At 38.6% G+C, this 18,071-nt stretch overlaps 1 long non-coding RNA gene across 1 annotated transcript; it reads left to right on the top strand.

Moving 5' to 3' along the window:
- The first annotated feature begins 16,218 nt into the window (after window positions 1–16,218).
- LOC105356407 (uncharacterized) lies at window positions 16,219–17,913 on the top strand. Its single transcript, XR_013651286.1, has 4 exons — window positions 16,219–16,468; window positions 16,582–16,845; window positions 17,190–17,287; window positions 17,407–17,913. It is a non-coding gene; the product is annotated as an uncharacterized LOC105356407 (long non-coding RNA).
- The last annotated feature ends 158 nt before the right edge of the window (window positions 17,914–18,071 follow it).

The raw sequence follows: 18,071 nt of genomic DNA, 5'->3' as shown, positions 1-18,071 counted from the left end.
CTCCTTCTTCACAGCATGTTTCCATGTTTGGCAGATTTTTGTGCGCCATGACAGCTTTCTTCAACCTGTTTAATCCTGTTTTTTAATGTGTCTGTCACAAATACCTTAATTATCATCTGAAGGCAAAGAAAATTATTAAATTAAGGTGTGACAGTACTCTACACCTTTAGAGGGCACTTGTGAGGCAAGATGTGCTTTTCTGCCAATGGATTAGCTTAAATAATAATTATTGAAAGTATAATGAATGATATGTAATACTAATTATTATTACATATCATTAATAATAGTCATAATTATTATTATGATTATTATTATTGTGATAAAATCTAAATAAAACAGATTTGGGAAATCTTTCTTCTTTGGTGTTCACCTCATGAGTCTGAAATACTTTTGAACAAAAACATGAAAATGAGTTAAGGATCCAAGGCTTTTAATAAGAGGAAGAAACCCTATATGTGCAAGTTCAGGCAGGAATAAAATAGTTTTATACTTTGTAGAAGATTTAGATAACACTCAATTAAAACGAATTCAATTTAAAGCAAACTTTACCTTTAATGAATGTTTTTTCCTTTTCTTGACCTGTTGAGAACAGATTTTAAATAAAAATGATCAAAATCCATTTTTTTTAAGTGATGAGAATTGAAATTTGTTTTTTTCAACCACCTTACTTTGAACAATTTTTTTCTACTCTTAACAACATTAAAACGTTTTGATCATATTAGCTCTGTCATCCTTTGCTGTTTAACATACATGTGTGTGTCCCTCAGCAAAAAGTAACTTATATAAGCATATAGGGGTCCCCAAACTTTTCCCTCCAAGGGCCACTTGACGTTTCCATTCTCTGATCGGGTACCGGGGTCAGTTCGAAACAGAAAAAGTTTGACGATAGCAGGGGTGCCTAAGTGTAAACTGAAAGCCACACTTAAACAAATATTAATAACCAAATATGACATTAAATAACCCTCTCTGGGTTCTTCACCAAAAAAATAAAATGATAATCAGCGAGTGTAATAAGACTATTTTATGAAATCAGTAAAAAACATATCACCCTCTCTGGGTTCTTAAAATGAAAAGTCAGGAAATATATAGAAACAGTATTTTAGATTTTAGAAAATCAATAATGACCAAATGAATCTGTGTGGGTTGCTCACACAAATAAAGCTTCTGTTGTACAATCTCAGGTAAATGTTCAACTTCAGTTGTAGGTGCAGAATCTCTAAAATGACTCAAATGAGCCGTCTAAAGCTTTTTGTGTTCTTTCCTTATAATCCAGTTTTGGAGGTTCCAGGAGGCTACCCTAAGAGACACCACTGTTTGTTCTCTCTGATCAAGGTTAAATACCTAACCTGACCTAACCTTTTTGTCATTTTTCCGTTCTGATGGGTTCTATGACTGGGGCAAAGTGAGGTTGCAGTAGCAACATTTTTAGCTTGGCTCACATTTCAATTCAAACAAGCTTTTTAAAGACTCTCATTCATCCAGGTTGATTCCATCATATTAGTAGGTTTAAAGGTTTCACCTCTTATCCAAAAGGCTTTGTCAGTTCTGAAATAGCTGGTAAAAGAGCTGGTTTACATGTGCTCATGGGGGAGGTGTCAGACCTGAAACTGCATTTACAGCAATGTTCTGATACCCAAACAAACCAAACCAGGTCCACCTGGGTCATTAACAGCTGAAAGAGATGACCAGGTTGGGGAGGGAGTCACTGTCTCCCCAACTCCACCTGATAACAAAGGACTCCTAACGATCCGAAACCATGTAGTCTACGGAAACAATACTATCCAGTTTCAGGTCTGACTTCTCCCCCATGAGCACCTGTAAACCAGCTCTTTTACCAGCTATTTCAGAATTGACAAAGCCTTTTGGATAAGAGGTGAAACATCTTACCAGGGATTCGATTTTCCATGCTTCCATGAGTCTTGATTACGTGACCAGCCTAAAAAAATAATAATGATAATACCCAAAAAAAGTGTTTGGGGTTTGGGGACCCCTGATATAAGTGTACTACAAGTATACTTCTTAGAATATCCTATAAGTCAAAGTTAGGTTTATTGTCAAATATGCTGCATACACAAGATATACAGCACAGATGAAGTTACTTTCCTCTCGCCCCACAGTGTAATCAGCTTATAAAATAATAAAATAAATTACAATCAAATAGATAAATAACAGTAATGAAACAGTAAAATGAAGTAGTTTACTCAAAGTTTACTCTTTATATACTCTGTCTTTTTTGCAAACCTAAATGCATGAATTTAGAAGAAGTATTCAGTCAGAACATCAGAGAACTGGACTCAAACAGATTGTTTTTAAAAAAAACATTAAGAACTGGCTGACATGTCAACATACACAAGGGGCCAAAAAAGTATTCAGTCAGGAACTAATTGTGCAAGTTCTCCCACTTAAAAAGATTAGAGAAGCCTGTAATTTCCATCATAGGTTTACTTCAACTATAGTGCAGAGGCAGCAATGCTTTTTAATATGCAATGTTCCTGTAAAAAAAAAAAAAAAACAATAAATAAATAAATAAATAAATAAATAAATAAATGTTTGGGTTGGGGTTGCAAGGGGGCTGTAAGCTAGTGGGACAGAGAGTAAACAAAGGCATTCTGGGATATCAGGGGAGGGTTACTTCTGCGCCTTTTGGTGTTGTTGTTTTTTGCTAAAAACTCTATAATCATTATTAAAAGACCACTGGGAACACTTTGTTGGAGTGGGATTAAAATAAACCAAAACAAACCTGAATTTATGACTTTTTTTGGTCTCCAATCATAAATTGCTCTAAATTTGAAATAATCAGCATATTATCCATCAAACTTGTCAAAAATGTCCCAAAAACCTACATGAGTACAGACAAGATGCTACCTATAAATTCAAGTTTTTTGGTCTTTCTACCACACAGAGTTTTTTCTTCTTGTCAGACAGATAGAAGGTCAAATTTAACTATATGTTCAGAATAAAAAGACAAAACTCTTTGTTAGTGCCTAGTTTGAGAGCCTGACAGGAACATTTTGCAAATTCAACAAGCAGGAAGCCAGTGGAATGTGGGGTATCGGGAATAGGAACACGTCAAAATAAAAACGTTAGAGGCCGCTTTAACAAATTGAGTTCTAATGAAGGTGTGATGTAAAATTCTGTAATAGAAACTTAAATGAATATTGGATCCGGAAATGGAAATTTATCAGAGGTGAGTTTGCTTACATTATAATTTGAGACCTTAACATGCATCACAGACTTTTTAGGCACGATAGATGCATGCTAAAAGAAAAAAAAACAAGATAGAGGAAAATGAGGGTTTGTCGACTTTTTCCAAACCTTTGCAGGTTGTGTCTCTTTGCACAATTGATTATTAAATTGTATTTTACAAAAACTAATACAAATTTGACTTATTTTTGTCTTTGAAAAAATAAAAAATAAGGAAATCGTCTTTAAGTCACAATCTGATCATTGTGGGTTTAGCTATTGCTTTAAACAAAAATTCAACTCATTTCATAATATGTGATTGACAATACGGGTCATAGTCGATATTGGTTCATATTGAACGATCTGATTCACTGACCTAAAATTGATCCAGGACATCTTTAGCCAAAAATTCAATCAGTGTGTCTCAGAGATAAAAACCTGGTGCTGAACAGGTGAAGTGTTCCAGAGTCCTTGTATTTCTTGCAAGATAATCAAGTGTAAAATAAATATATGTACATCAAACAAACAAACAAAAATCCATTCACATTCTAGTTTCATAAAGTTCAGCCCACTGTTGTCTTTCCACATCAAAATAATCCAAAGAGAACTTTATTAGAACATTCTAGCACACTGTGTGGTCACACGTCTTTGCTGGATTCAGTGTTTCCACACTTTGGACTGTAATGCACTTGATCATTTTTACATTATAGTAAAATTAACCTACTTTGCCTCAATCCAATTGTTTTTTTCCAACATTGGTTACAATCAATTTGTTTCAGTTAGATAAGATTGTATAATGGTATTGCTTCAAATAATAACTTGCCTCAGACGGATCGATCTGGTTGGGTTGTTGGAATACAAATTGATTTATCAATGAAGTTGATTAATCATTGCACCACTACACTTTGATCATCTTCTGAACTGATATTAAAGCATCCCAACTCCTGGTTTATCTTGCAAATTACTACACCAGATTGCTGCTGTATTGGCAGACAGTTTTTTTCCATTTTCCTGTCTAGTTTAGCTTGGGTTGCAGCTTCTTATCCAGACTTGGGACGAGCACACAATAGGCTGGATTGTGCTCCGTCGAGGTTGCATTACTGCTTTGGGCACCGAAGGAGCTGTTAAAGTGAAAGAATTTCTCTAATCGGACTATTAGAGGTCTGGAGATGAGTCCATACCTGTGTCTTCTCCGGGAAAAGGCAGCCGGCCATTGCTAGTGACAAAGATGGACTATTAGCAAGGAGTGTTCACTCCTTTTAGGAAAAAAAACTATACAAGAAGAAGTTTGGTGTTCCACATAATGAATAATCACTTCAGATGTTGGGAGCGGCCCCGCATCCCCATCCCTTCCCTGTTGATGAGAGCTGTCTGTTTACACGATCTCTAGCTACCTTACAGCACCTCACACTCCCAACCCAACATTACTGGTGTAAGAAAAATGTTAAGCAATATTGAATCAATCCAGCCACACAGTTTTAGCCAGATGCCATCACGGACGAGGAAAACAAAGACGTACGTGGATCTTGACGTCTACAAGCAGATGCATCAGAACAGAATTAAGTGGCAGTGGGCCGTACTGTCATGGTTTTGACATTACAAGGACGGTCTTTTTAACAGAACCAGTACTTGAGTGAACCTATGACCTGCTGCGACGCACACAGTTATAATGGCTTCATTACATCATCACTAGAATCCTTTGAGTCAAGGTTAGCCAAGTAAAAGAACAAAAAAGAGGCGGAAAACTTTCAAAAACATTTGTAAAAAGATGAGTAGCTTCGATTGGATGTCCCCTGTGCACAAAGTCATTCATTTATCTTCTTCCGTTTGTCCCCTTTCGGTGTCATAGGGCTGCCTGAAAGTATCCCGGCCACTTGTGGGTGAAGGCAGGGGATGCCCTGTACAGGTCGCCAGTGTCGCAGGGCCTCAATCACACATCCATTCACTCTCACATTCACACCTAGGGACAATTTAGAGTTGCCAATTGACCTATGTAGCATGTTTTTGGATGGTGGGAGGAAGCCGGAGACCCCGGAGAGAACCCACACATACAAACTCCCCACAGAAATGTCTCCCATTGATGTTCTAATTCAGGTCCCCCGGCTGGAACTTGAACCGGGGGCCTTCTTGCTCTGAGGCAAGAGCGCTAACCACTGCGCCACCGTGCAGCCCTCGCCGTGTACAAAGTGCAATCATAAAGTTCCCAAATATTCCACTGTCAACTGTCAGACAAAGAGGGGTTGATTGCGAACATCAACTCAGTCAAGAAATGGAGGAGTGGGTCAACTGACAGCCTGCGGATTCCAAACCACAGAACAAAACAACAAATGTCCTCCACCTTTGTGCCGCTAGTCACGACACAAAGCACAAAGCTTCACGTGGCATTCAGATTAGCTTAAGAGCCGGATGGGATTTTCATGGATGAGCAGTTGCACAACAGCCGTGCATCGTGAAGTGCAATGCAAAACATCTATAGGCAGGGATGCAAAAAGGCCGCCTGGACTATAGAGCCTCAAGCAGGCTTTCTCTGCAATGAGGAGTCAGACGACCCCAAAAAAGTTTGGTAGAGGGGGTATCATGGTGCGGGGTTGCTTTTCAGTTCCAGTGAAACAAACCCAACAGCATATTTAAATAAAGCTTTTTTCCTCCCTAATAGGTATCAGTAAAGCTCATTGTGTACGGCTGACTGAACCAAATATGGGTTTTGCATGTGGCTGTCTGCACATCAGAGAGCTCAGACACATCCGACAGACGGATCAGTTTTTTCCAAATGAAGCCTATTGACCTTATTCAAATCAGATGTGTTTTAATTGAGGAGGCAACGCCTCATTTGAGCTCAAGTCTTCTAAACTCAGAAGAGTGAGTCAATCCGCCGAGGGATGCTATTCTCAGTCATAGGATAAGTTGACTTTTTCTACCTGTTTCTGCAAAGATTTTTGAAATGTCACCTTTGGACAAAGCAAGTCTTTTCATCTGTTGCGGTAAGTCTTTGTTTTTGACATAGTTTTTTATTTGTTTATTAAGGACATAAGTCTAAACCTCAACAGGAACTGTCAGTCACATTGAGAGGATCTGAGTCTTTGGCTCAATTTTCTTGGTTCTATTCTTTTGTTTTTTTGTTTTTTAATCATATTTTTAGAAATTGGGTTAAATGTATGAGAGTTTGGCAGTCTGTGGAGCAAACAATCACAAAACGTGACAATTCAACAGTCTAGAAACATATTTAGCTTTAAATTCCCACTCCGATAATCTTTTGATCTATCTTAAAAGCATTCCCTGTGGTCTTTTAATTATTATTATGCTGTATTTAGCTAGAATTTTTTTTTTAAATTGTCGTATTCTAGGACTTGTTGTTCTGAGGTGGCATGGAATAAGGCCACCCACCCTTTCCCGTCACCCATAACTGAGCTTAATGCTTACACACTCTCCCGCTAGCTCACAGCCCCTCACACCCCCAACTAACATTACCAGTGCAACAAAAATGGTGAACAATATCAGAACTATCCAGCCCTGCAGGACTTGAGTCTCTGGCGGCATAATGTATTACTGATGGTAGCCTTTGTTAGTTTGGTCCCAGCTCTCTGCAGGTCATTCACAAGGTCCCCCATGTGATTCTGGGATTTTTGCTCGCTGTTCTTGTGATCATTTTGACCCCACGGGGTGAGATCTTGCGGGGAGCACCAGATGGAGGGAGATTATCAGTGGTCTTATATGTTTTCCATTTCCTACTAATTGCTCCCATAGTTGATTTCTTCACACCAAACTTTACCTATTGCAGATTCAGGTCAACAATTGTGTATCTGGTGTCCTTAGACAGCTCTTTGGTCATGGCCGTAGTCACTGTTTGAGGATGTGGCTTTTTAACAGATAACGAGTTCAAACAGGTGCCATTCATACAGGTAACAGTGGAGGAAAGAATATCTTCTTACGGAAAAAGTTCTGTGAAAGCCAGAAATCTTGCTTGTTTGTAAGTGACCAAATACTTATTTTCCACCATACTTTACAAATAAATTCTTAAAAATCAGACAATGTATTCTTCTGGATTTTCCCCCCCATTTTGTCTCATTGTTCAGGTACACCTATGATGGAAAATATTTAGCCAATTTTTTCATCCAGTTTTATTTTTATTTTATTTCTAAATAAAAGTCCTAAACTTGGTATTGTTTTATTTTCTTACACTTAAGCTAAACTTAAATTGAACGGAAACTCAAGTAGGTTTTAGAACTGTCTTCTCCCAGGTGCCTAACGCATCATTCTGAAACAGCATCCACTTTGCTCAGTCTGTCTTCGTCTGATAGAGATATTTGTTTAGGGGCTGTAATTGCTGTATTCAAAAACATGCATGTCAACATGAAAACAAACTGTTTTTCACACCATTGTACATTTGCAGCCTGACCTGTGTCTTGCTTCTTTAGCTCTGCTACTGATCTTCACCGCGGCAGAGAGGGAGTACTTTGTCTTGCCCAAGCCTCTCACCTGGGATGAGGCCAGGAGCCACTGCCAGGTATTTTTGGATGTCCACAACGTCCATTTCACTTTACCAACTATTTCATGCTTTACTCACAGTGTTGTGCTACGTGCGCACCGTGCACATGATGCACATTCAAGAGCGCACTTATTCAGGCACTCTTGAAAGCGCTTTTAGCATGTGGTGGTCACTCTGCCCTGTCGCTACCCAATACTGGCACACGTACTCACAGTTGGAAGAGGCTTGGTGCAAAATGTCAAAGCGGTGCAAATCTTGTAAATCTTAAACCAGGAAAAAGAAGAGGAAAGAACGGAGGGATGTTTGAGACAGGGGGTAAGGGCACAGAAGAAAGGGGGAGTTAAGGATATCTGCAGGATGATTACAGAAGTGGTGGTGGGGTACAATCATAAAACAACAAGATACGGGAGGATTATCATTATTATTGTCTGGTGTAAATGTAAGTCAAAAGGGGCGGGGCCTGTCCACACAAATACTTAAGTGCTACAACACACCTGTTGACTACAAAAATCTTCACATACAGGCATTTCGCCATGTACTCAACACAACTACAGTTCACACACACATACACACACACACACACATGCATACAAACCAACACATGTAAAGCCTTTCAATCTGTCACACATACTGTTTGTGCAAAGGTGAGCTGACACCTGTGCTCAGGTGGGTGTTTATAATTCTGCTGAGGTGAATGATGGATTGTAACAAGAGGGAGAGAGCTCGGCTGTCCCCACCCCAAGGCCCCTGTCAAAACCACAGCGCCCCCCCCCCAACACCAGCACGGTACAGCAGATCGAGGGAATCTGCCCGTGGGGCAATCCAGCCTTGGTTGCAGGTATTACATGTTGACCACATGTAATACCTGCAGCCAAGGTGCACATTGCTGCATTGCCCACATGTATTTTAAGTGTGTCCCATGCTAAATGTTGTTGTTGGCCACACATATTTAAAGTTAAACTTAAAGTTAAAGTCCTACTAGCTGTCACGCTCCTAGGTGTGTGAAATGTGTTCTGTGCATTTGATCCATCTCATGGGCGAGCAGTGAACTGCAGACACAGCTTCACTCAGGAACCATTATCCGTACCGTAATCCTAACCGTAACCCTTCCTCCGGGTCATTGCGGCCAGCTAAAAAGTTCAGCACTGGTCGCACGTATTCAGAAACCAATTGGATCATTGACAGTTTACTTTTTCCTGCAGGAGTCAGACTTATTCAAAGTAGTAGCGTGGGATTATGCTTACACTGCTGCTTTAACTAGCAAATTGCTGCATCAGACAACTGCTGCATTGTCCAACTGTAGTTATTTTTCTGTCCTGTTATTTTTCTGTCCAGTTTTCGGTTGCACTCCCTTGCTCAGACTTGGGACCAGCACACAATAGCGCCGGATTGTGCTCCCTTATAAGTTGCATTGCTGCTTTGGGCACCAAGTAGAAAGACAAAAGCAAGAGGTCTGCCGATGAGACCATCCCTGTTTGTTCTCCAAGATGATGCACCAGCCCATTGCTAGTAACTAAGTTGCTTTTTTCCGCGTCAGAATCAGCGGATTCACATTGATTGCGGAAATAGTCGAGGAGTTAGAGTATATCAAAGAGTATGGGTCATTTAGGTGTCGTCTGTGACATCTCCTGTGTGAAACAGTTGAGGTGGGGGCTTGCCCGGTTGGCCGCCTGGTTCAGGTGTTTTTTGTTCAGTTTTATGTTTTCTGACTCTCTTGGTTGCAGCCTATCCTCATTTAATGATTGTACCCTGCTTCCCGCCTCAGCTCTGCTCCACCTTTCATGACAAAACCTTGTTCATAGAAACTCCTTTATTTTCATAATGCATCTGTTGGTGCCCATGCAAAACAACAACTCACTCATGACATGATTGTGCAATTGTTTTTTTGCTTAAAAGCTCGATATTTTGTTTCAAGTTGGAAAAATTACTTAAAATGTACCGTACTCAACATATCTGTAGAGGCAGCCTATTAAAGCACGTTTTACTGAATTATACCTGTGTTATCGATTTTTCTATTGACATTTATTTTTAATTTAGAACTCTTTTACACCACCTGGTTGGTAGTTTTGCTTTATTTTAATTTTTAAAGGTAAAAACTGTCTTAAAATTCTAGTCAGGCTGGATAAGGGGATGAGATCAAAGTGGTAAAGGTCAGATCATAACCAGACCATGAGCAAAGTTACAAAGCCTATTTTATCAATATTATTTGTCAACAATAATTGTTATCTTGAATACGTAGATTTACCGTGGCTTTCGGGGTCCCTCATGGTTGGATTCCTGGACCTCTGCTTTTTGCCCTGCCTTCATTTGGATCTGATCAGATACAACATTTTATTTCATAGTTATGCAGATGATGCTTAGATGTAAGTTACTGTGACCCCACATGATCCCAGTCCATTAATGCCATCAAGAAAATACCTTTTGAATAGCCAAAATTACTGTTACATTGAGACAATGAGCTTGAAAAATAGTTTTGGATGTCATAATTCTTTATACATTGATTTCAAAAGGAAAATTTAATTAATAGGTAATGGGTTTTTTCTCCAAATCAGACAGTGAGGACATGAGGTGGTAATATATAGCAAGGTTACAATAAGAAACATTGACGTTCTTCTTTAGATTTTTAAGGCATTGTTGTGTTGTAATTTACATAATTTACCAGGTTGAGTACGGTATTTGTGTTTATCATTAGAAAAAAAAAATTGTAAAGTATTTGTGCTCTTGTGTTTCCTTAGGTCTGCTTTAAGGATCTGGTGACTCTGACCCCAGAAAATAGCCAGATCATCGTCCAAAGGCTTGACACTGCTCACTGGATTGGCCTTCGCAAGCACTTTCCCAGCAACATCACTGACAACAACGTGACCAACATCAACGACAATTTATTTAACACCAGCAATAATTTAATCAAACCTGTTGACAGTTTAACCAACAACAACAGCATTTTAACTAACAACAACAGTTTATCCAGCTCCAGCACCAGTTTAACCAAAACCAGCAAGAGTTTAATCCAAACTGACAACAGCATCTTTAGCATCATCAGTAACAACAGTGACATCAGTAACAGTAATATCACCAGCAATTCTACCGAGACCCTCTATGACGCCTGGTCCAGATGGGCCAATGGGGACCCTGTTATCTACCAAAACTGGTATCCTGGCATGCCAAACTTTAAATCCGCCATCCCAAACATTACCTGTTGCAGTTGCTCCTGCACATGCCCAGCAAAACCCACCAGCATCATGACAAGCTTTGCCCCCTTCACAGATTTAACAACCACAACCACATCAAGATTTGAGACAACTGGAAAAACCACGACCGAAATCCAACTCAGCACAACCATCACAGGACAGCCTCTTAGCACTGCAACTCCCACAACAGTTACCACAACTGCAGGGAACACAACCCACATGGAAAGTTTTCTACACACCACAGACCAAACTACAGTTAACACAACTCAAGAAAGTACAACCAACATGCACAACTTTCTTAGTACCACAACTCCCACTACAGTTAGGACAACTGTAGGGAACGCAACCCACATGGAAAGTTTTCTACACACCACAGACCAAACTACAGTTAACACAACTCAAGAAAGTACAACCAACATGCACAACTTTCTTAGTACCACAACTCCCACAACAGTTAGCACAACTGCAGGGAACGCAACGCACATGGAAAGTTTTCTACACACCACAGACCAAACTACAGTTAACACAACTCAAGAAAGTACAACCAACATGCACAACTTTCTTAGTACCACAACTCCCACAACAGTTAGCACAACTGCAGGGAACGCAACGCACATGGAAAGTTTTCTACACACCACAGACCAAACAACAGTTAACTCAACTCAAGAAAGTACAACCAACATGCACAACTTTCTTAGTACCACAACTCCAACAACAGTTACCACAACAACAAGCACAACAAGCAACACAAAAAGCTTCTTAAACACCCCAGACCAAAGTACAGTGAACACTACATCAAGTACGATAACAAACACACACGACCTAATTAAGTCTACCAACCAATCTGAATTTACCTCAACAAAAGATTACACAACAAAAATGGAGGGCCCTTCTATGACCACTGACAAAACAACTGACAGCCCAACAACTGTAAAGACAACAACTCAACGGGGACCAACGGAAACCTCAACAATAAGCACAACAACTTTTGATGTTCACAAGTCTTCTACTGGGTCACAATGGACATCCGCACAGCCATCAATAGAATCAACATGTGAACAATCTCCTATGGAGATTCCAGTTCTCTCTGAGATCAACGAAAACTACATTGAGGACTCCTGCGTGGTCATTCTCCGTTTTGGGCTTTGGGTTGAAAGGAGATGCTCAGAGATTCTTCCTTTTATTTGTTATGAAGGTATCTACATACTAAAAGCTGCATACACATTTGACTTTATTATAATATTTGTACATATATAATAAAACAATGTTTGGATTGTTCATGAAGCCATCATTTCATGTATTTATTCATTTTCTTTAACAAAATCTCACTAGAATATTTTTAGACCATAAATATGTCTGCTCAGCTCTTAGTTTGACAGAGAAATACAGTTTATTTCCTTGATAACTTCTTGTTGAACTGTATTTTCTTTGCATCTGTTAATGTACTTTTTCTTTATAAACAGACAGATTTTTGGGCCAAGTCAATGTGACGAACGTAACGTCAGAGAGTGCCACTCTGACCTGGCTGCCTGGACCCGGTGGCATCAGTCATTATGATGTTGAGGTCACAGGTGACATCGAACTGAACGAAAATATGACAGATTTGACCCTTGACCTTTTTAACCTCACGGCAGGCGGCCACTACAAAGTTCAGGTGTTTCCTGTTAAGTGTGACCGACGCCTCAACCCTCAGAATGCCTCCTTCTACACCAGTAAGTTGAACACGTTTAATATTTTCACTTTAAATTCATTCAATTAGAATTTTTGTAATGTAAAGTTCTTTTCATGCGCAACTTGACTGTGTTTCAATCTCAATACTTTCAACCCTGGACAGTGTATTTGGACAAAAGAATCTTTAGTTTAGTTTTCAGCTGCACGTTTAATTTTGAAAAGCCAGAAAGGAGGAGTGGATTTGTGCCAGTGCACAGGTACTGTTTAAACAAGAACAGAACAGTTGGTGTTTAATCCTTTTGTCAGCAGTGAAATGTTCACTGTCTAATGTCGCAGCAGTGATGTTTTACTCTTCTGCAAGCAGGTCAAGCTTTCTGCACTCAACCCACTTCGAGAAGTGCAATGAGAACCAAAGAAGAACAGAGTGACCAAACTAATCGCACTTTAAGGCCGTGTCACACAGCCATTACGTACATTTTGTGCATTGTGCACGAATGAAAAATGGTTATAAGTGAAGAATGTATACATGGAAAAAGTGCGAGAAGCTGGGGTCTTTTACATGAAATTTTCACAGATTTATCACGAATGAACCACATTAAAATCATGGAATAAGTACGAATAAACCACGCAAAGAACATGTAAATCAACGTAAAAGCCTAATCTAAACTGAAATTTGTGGATCAATTACACAATTTGAATGTAACATGTGTGCCGTATATATGGAGAGAAATTAGACTCAGTCGGATTTGTGCGTGCGTAGTTCTTGATTTGTGCAAAAATTAGGATTTGTGTATGCATATTCTTGCTTTATGCATTTGTAAATTAGGATTTGTGCATAAATTTGGATTTGTGCGTGATTTGTTACTCACATAGTACGTTTTGTGTATAAGTTAAAAAAATATAAAATGAAAAAAAAGAAAATGCAATTTACGTATGCAAAAATTAAGATTACAACAGTTTGAAATTACTTACACACACACATCTTTGTTCATTTTGAAAAGTATGCACTGACAAAACTTGTTCAAACAGGCAATTAGAAATCTTTGTATTTGTTTTTAAACCTATTAGTGTGTTCAGTCTTCCAGGGTCACCATACTTTTTGATTTTCTTTAGTTATACCTTCTATATGACTCACAACCTGGACAAAGTGTGTTGCACCAATAAGAACACATAAAAACAAAGAATATTTAAAAAAAGTGTAGGTCAATGGCTCTCAAGGCCCAGAGTTTGACACATTTCAACCAGTGTTCTTTTACATTTTATTTATTTATCTAAACATTAAAATTATTTAATTTCCTTCATTTTTATTTTGTTGGTTCATAATTTGAAATATTGGAATTTTGCATCAATTTGATGTAAATTTGACTGTAGCCGTTGTGGTTTTGTCAAGTCACGTTTTCGAGCAGCTCAACTTTTAATTTCTATGTCTATTCCTAAACATTTAGAAACTGTGTAAAAAAACACACGACTGCTTTTTGCGCTACAAAGAGGTCCAAAGAAATTCAAACATATCCTACATGCCATAATGTTTTTCTTTTTTTTTGTTTTAAGCCACAGTGCAAAGCTAATGCAGTTTTCTCACTTTTTCAGTTCCTTATAAAGTTATTGATCTAAGAGTCGACAACGTCACAGAAAAATCTGTCTTTCTGATGTGGAGCAAGCTGGACGGAAAGGCGGATTTTTACCTTGTAGAGACGGAAAATCTGAAAAAACAAGTGAACACGACAGATCTAACGTTTGATGGATTGATGCCTGGGAACTGCTACACATTCACCGTCAAATCTGGAGTCCCGACCCAGTGGAGCAAGGAAGCTAACATTTCAAGCTGCACCAGTAAGTAAATGTTAACTAAAAGTAATGTCTCACCAGGATTCATTAATTTAAAAAAAACATTACAAAGTTTCCCACCTTCATTTGGTTCGGTTTGCTTTCACTGTAAAAAGCACATCAAACAGTATGCAGTATCTCAAGCTGCTCCTCAGGGGGCTGTATAGCTCAAAAACAGTGTTGACCTGTGACTGCAAATGAGAACTGGACTGAGTGATCCCCTCCCTCCAGGCATTCCAAAAGGAAGTAGCAGCTGGCTCCAAGATGCCAAAATCCCATAGACTTCTATAGAGGAAGAGACAGCTGTCAGTCATTCTACTGTATTGGTCGGAGTAACCATTATTGCTCTATTACTTTGACCTTTTTTTTCAAACATTGTCTTGCTTATTTATTTATTTTCCATCAAGTTATTTAGGTTATAAACTGACCAACATTAACCATCCATCCATCTTATTCCACTTATCTGGGACCGGGTCGCGGGGGCAGCAGTCTAAGCAAAGATGTCCAAATTTCTTTCGCCAACTGGCCTCTTCCTCCAGCTCTTCTGGGGAGATGTTCCCAGGCCAGCCGAGAGACGTATTCTCTCCAGCATGTCCTGTGTCTTTCCCGGGACATGCCATAAACCGTCTCAATAAAAGCAGGTGGTTGCACGTCAAAAATGTGAACGTTTGATTGACAGTTCAAGTATTCAAATTCAAGTTCCAATATTGCGGTTTTCGTATTGCGAAAAAAATGGTGACTGGATGCCAATCTGGAGTGAGCTTGCAAGTGGCGGATATTCACTAGTAAACAGTAGGGTTGTGCTAGTTTAAATAACAATGTAAGATTTGGTTGGATTTAACTTGTACAGTGAAATGTATTTTTAAAAATGCAGAGAATAACTTTATTGTAAAAAAACAGAAGTGTTTTTATTTTGAAAGTGACTTTTAGGAACTGTGCTGAGTGTAACAGTACTGTTTAGTCTTGACTGCTGGATGGAGCAGTAAGTCTACATACCGTCTCCTGTATAATAAATGCTCAGCAGGACTGTTGAGCAAACTCCATCATCTATGCGGAAGCTTTCAGTAATGAATAGAAAAAGAAAAAGAAGCCCCTCCCTGCTTGCTCAGTGTGAACACCATGGGCTAAATTTGGTTTGTAGCTTCAGAAAAAATATGCATCTCAAAGTTATGGTTAGTGTACTCAAACTCTGGTTCAGACCAAATGGCCCAGTGTAAAGGCACCCTGAAACTTTTATTTTCAAAAGCTTTTTACATGAAGGATTCTGGAGTTGAGACGGAAAAATGTTATATTTTTTCTTTGTTTTGTTTTTTTTCAGAACCAGGCAAAGTGTCTAATCTGAATGCGACTAAAATTGAAGACACTTCACTCACTGTCAGTTGGGAAAATCCAGAGGGAAAGTTCATAGGTTTCAACGTGACTGTAAAATTCAGTGACAAAGAGTAAGTGATTTTTTACTGCTGTCCTGTTTAAGGAGGATTTTACTGGCTAATTTGAAAGAATCTTCAATGTTTTAGCCAATAAACTCTCAGTGACAGCGCACAGACTCGAGCTTTTAATTCTCCCAAAGTGGAGCAATGTTTCAGCAAACAATGATTATGAGTTCATATCTGTATGTCTCTGACAGACAAACCTATATTGTGAGCGAAACCAAGCTGACATTAACGGATCTGCAGGAGGGAACTAAAACAACCATTCAGGTGGTAGTGCTGTCCATTCACAACCTGATGGGAGACGTCACAGAAATCTCTACATACACTGGTAACTCCAGCTCCGGTTACACGTTGTTCACCGTTAACCTGTCGTGCTTTTGCTGTAACGCAACCAACGTGATTTGTTTTTCACTCTTGAACAGTTCCTGGGCGGGTTAGAAACCTGGAGTTGACAGCAGGGCAAACCACCATCACTGCTACATGGAATTATACAGTAATAGGCAGTGATACAAAGTTCATTGCTAAACTTTACCTAAGCAATACAGAGATTAAAAACGAAACATTAAACAATACTGCAATTGAATTTTCCAATCTAAAGACTGCAACCAACTACACTGTTGAAGTCACCGTTGTCAAAGGAAATGTTTCAAGCCCAAAAGAGACACGCTCCATCTTTACACGTAAGTTTAAAATAACAAAGTTAAATAAATGGATTTAATATTCACGTGCGTGCGGTATTGTGTATTAGCATGCTAAGTCCTGAGTTTAAGTCACTTTTTTTCTCATTTTCAAGTGCCTACAGCTCCCACTGATCTCAAAGCAACCATCATCACAAAAAATACCATCACCCTGACATGGAAGGTCCCTGAAGAAATAACAAGCGCTACATTTATATTTAATGTTTCCAGTCACTGGAATAAGACTTATACAGAAAGAGTTGAAAGAAAAACCAGTTATACCTTTGAAAACTTGGTATCAGGAACCAGGTACGATTTTACAGTCCATGCCGAGGCTGGGAACGTCACAAGTGGATCGGTCAATTACAGCATCCAAACAGGTAGGGACCCCACAGTTCCATGTTTGGATTGGCAGAAACGCATTTTAGTTTTTACACACTAAAAAGTCTTTTTTAGATGCTGTTGCTCACTAATATAAACCAATAGTTATGATTTAGAACACATCCTTTGGCCTCATTTGAATAATCTGTGTTTGTTCAGCTTCTTTCTGTCAACTTGGCTTTTTGGTAAAACAGATGAACTATGTGCTGCTTTGTTTGTTTGTGCAACTGTTGTTTCAAGCTAATTGTGCTGGCAAACAAGCTTCTTCTGGCATTTCAGACGTGTCATGGCTGTTCTTTTCCTCCCTTTTTAAATTAGTTATTTCTTGCTATTTTTTCCACAGAACCAGAGAAGATTGACATCACCCTGTCAATGCTGTGCAACTCAATCCAACCTCTCTACTGTGCAAAAAACACACAAAGAAAATCTGTGCTTGAACAGGTTGGACATACACTCAAATATTAACGTTTGGCAAAATCAACTGTTTCTTTACAGACGTTATTTGAAATAAACTTTTGATTGACTTGTTAATGATGGGATTTTCTGGTTTTACATTGCAGATTAAAAGTATGCTCAAAGACAAATATAAAGATGACATCTTTTGGACTCTGCCAGAGGATATGATTAGCCCAAACTTTTAATGTTTTCGGTATGATTTAATTACTCAAAGTAATTTTTAAGCCAATATTATTTTAAAAATCTATTGGGAATCAGTGCAACACAACATAGAGCAACTATTTCTCTTTAACTCTACATACATTTGTATGTACCTGTACGTGTTTTTTTACCTTTATTTCATCATTTCTTTTAAAAATCAATACTATGTAGCTTTTCCATATTTCATTGTTTTGAGACATTTTCACTATTTCGAAAGTGTTTGGTCTTTTTTTTTCCTTTAATGTTGTGAAAATTTAATTTTCATCAATTGTTTCTATGCATTTTGACATATATGTAGTTATGCTATATATTTGGTGAGGGTTTGCATTACGTTACGCCCAAATGTGACATGTAAAGATAAAAAAAAGATGTGAATGCTGTTTTTTTTTTCAAATCTTCAAAATTATGTAAACTTTGTCCATAAAATGTAACTAATAAAGGAAATACTATTTTGAATGTTGTCTATAATCTTTTAGTTTAGATGAAACATCCCTTCTGAGAAGGTCTTTATGTAATTTCAATCCATCCATTTTCCAAGCCCATTCAAACTCTGTGCCGGCTTGGTCAT

Source organism: Oryzias latipes, chromosome 18 (genome assembly GCF_053564925.1).
Source record: "Oryzias latipes strain Hd-rR chromosome 18, Olatipes_Hd-rR_3.1".
Taxonomy (NCBI): Eukaryota; Metazoa; Chordata; class Actinopteri; order Beloniformes; family Adrianichthyidae; genus Oryzias; species Oryzias latipes.
This window is presented reverse-complemented; position numbering and strand designations above follow the sequence as displayed.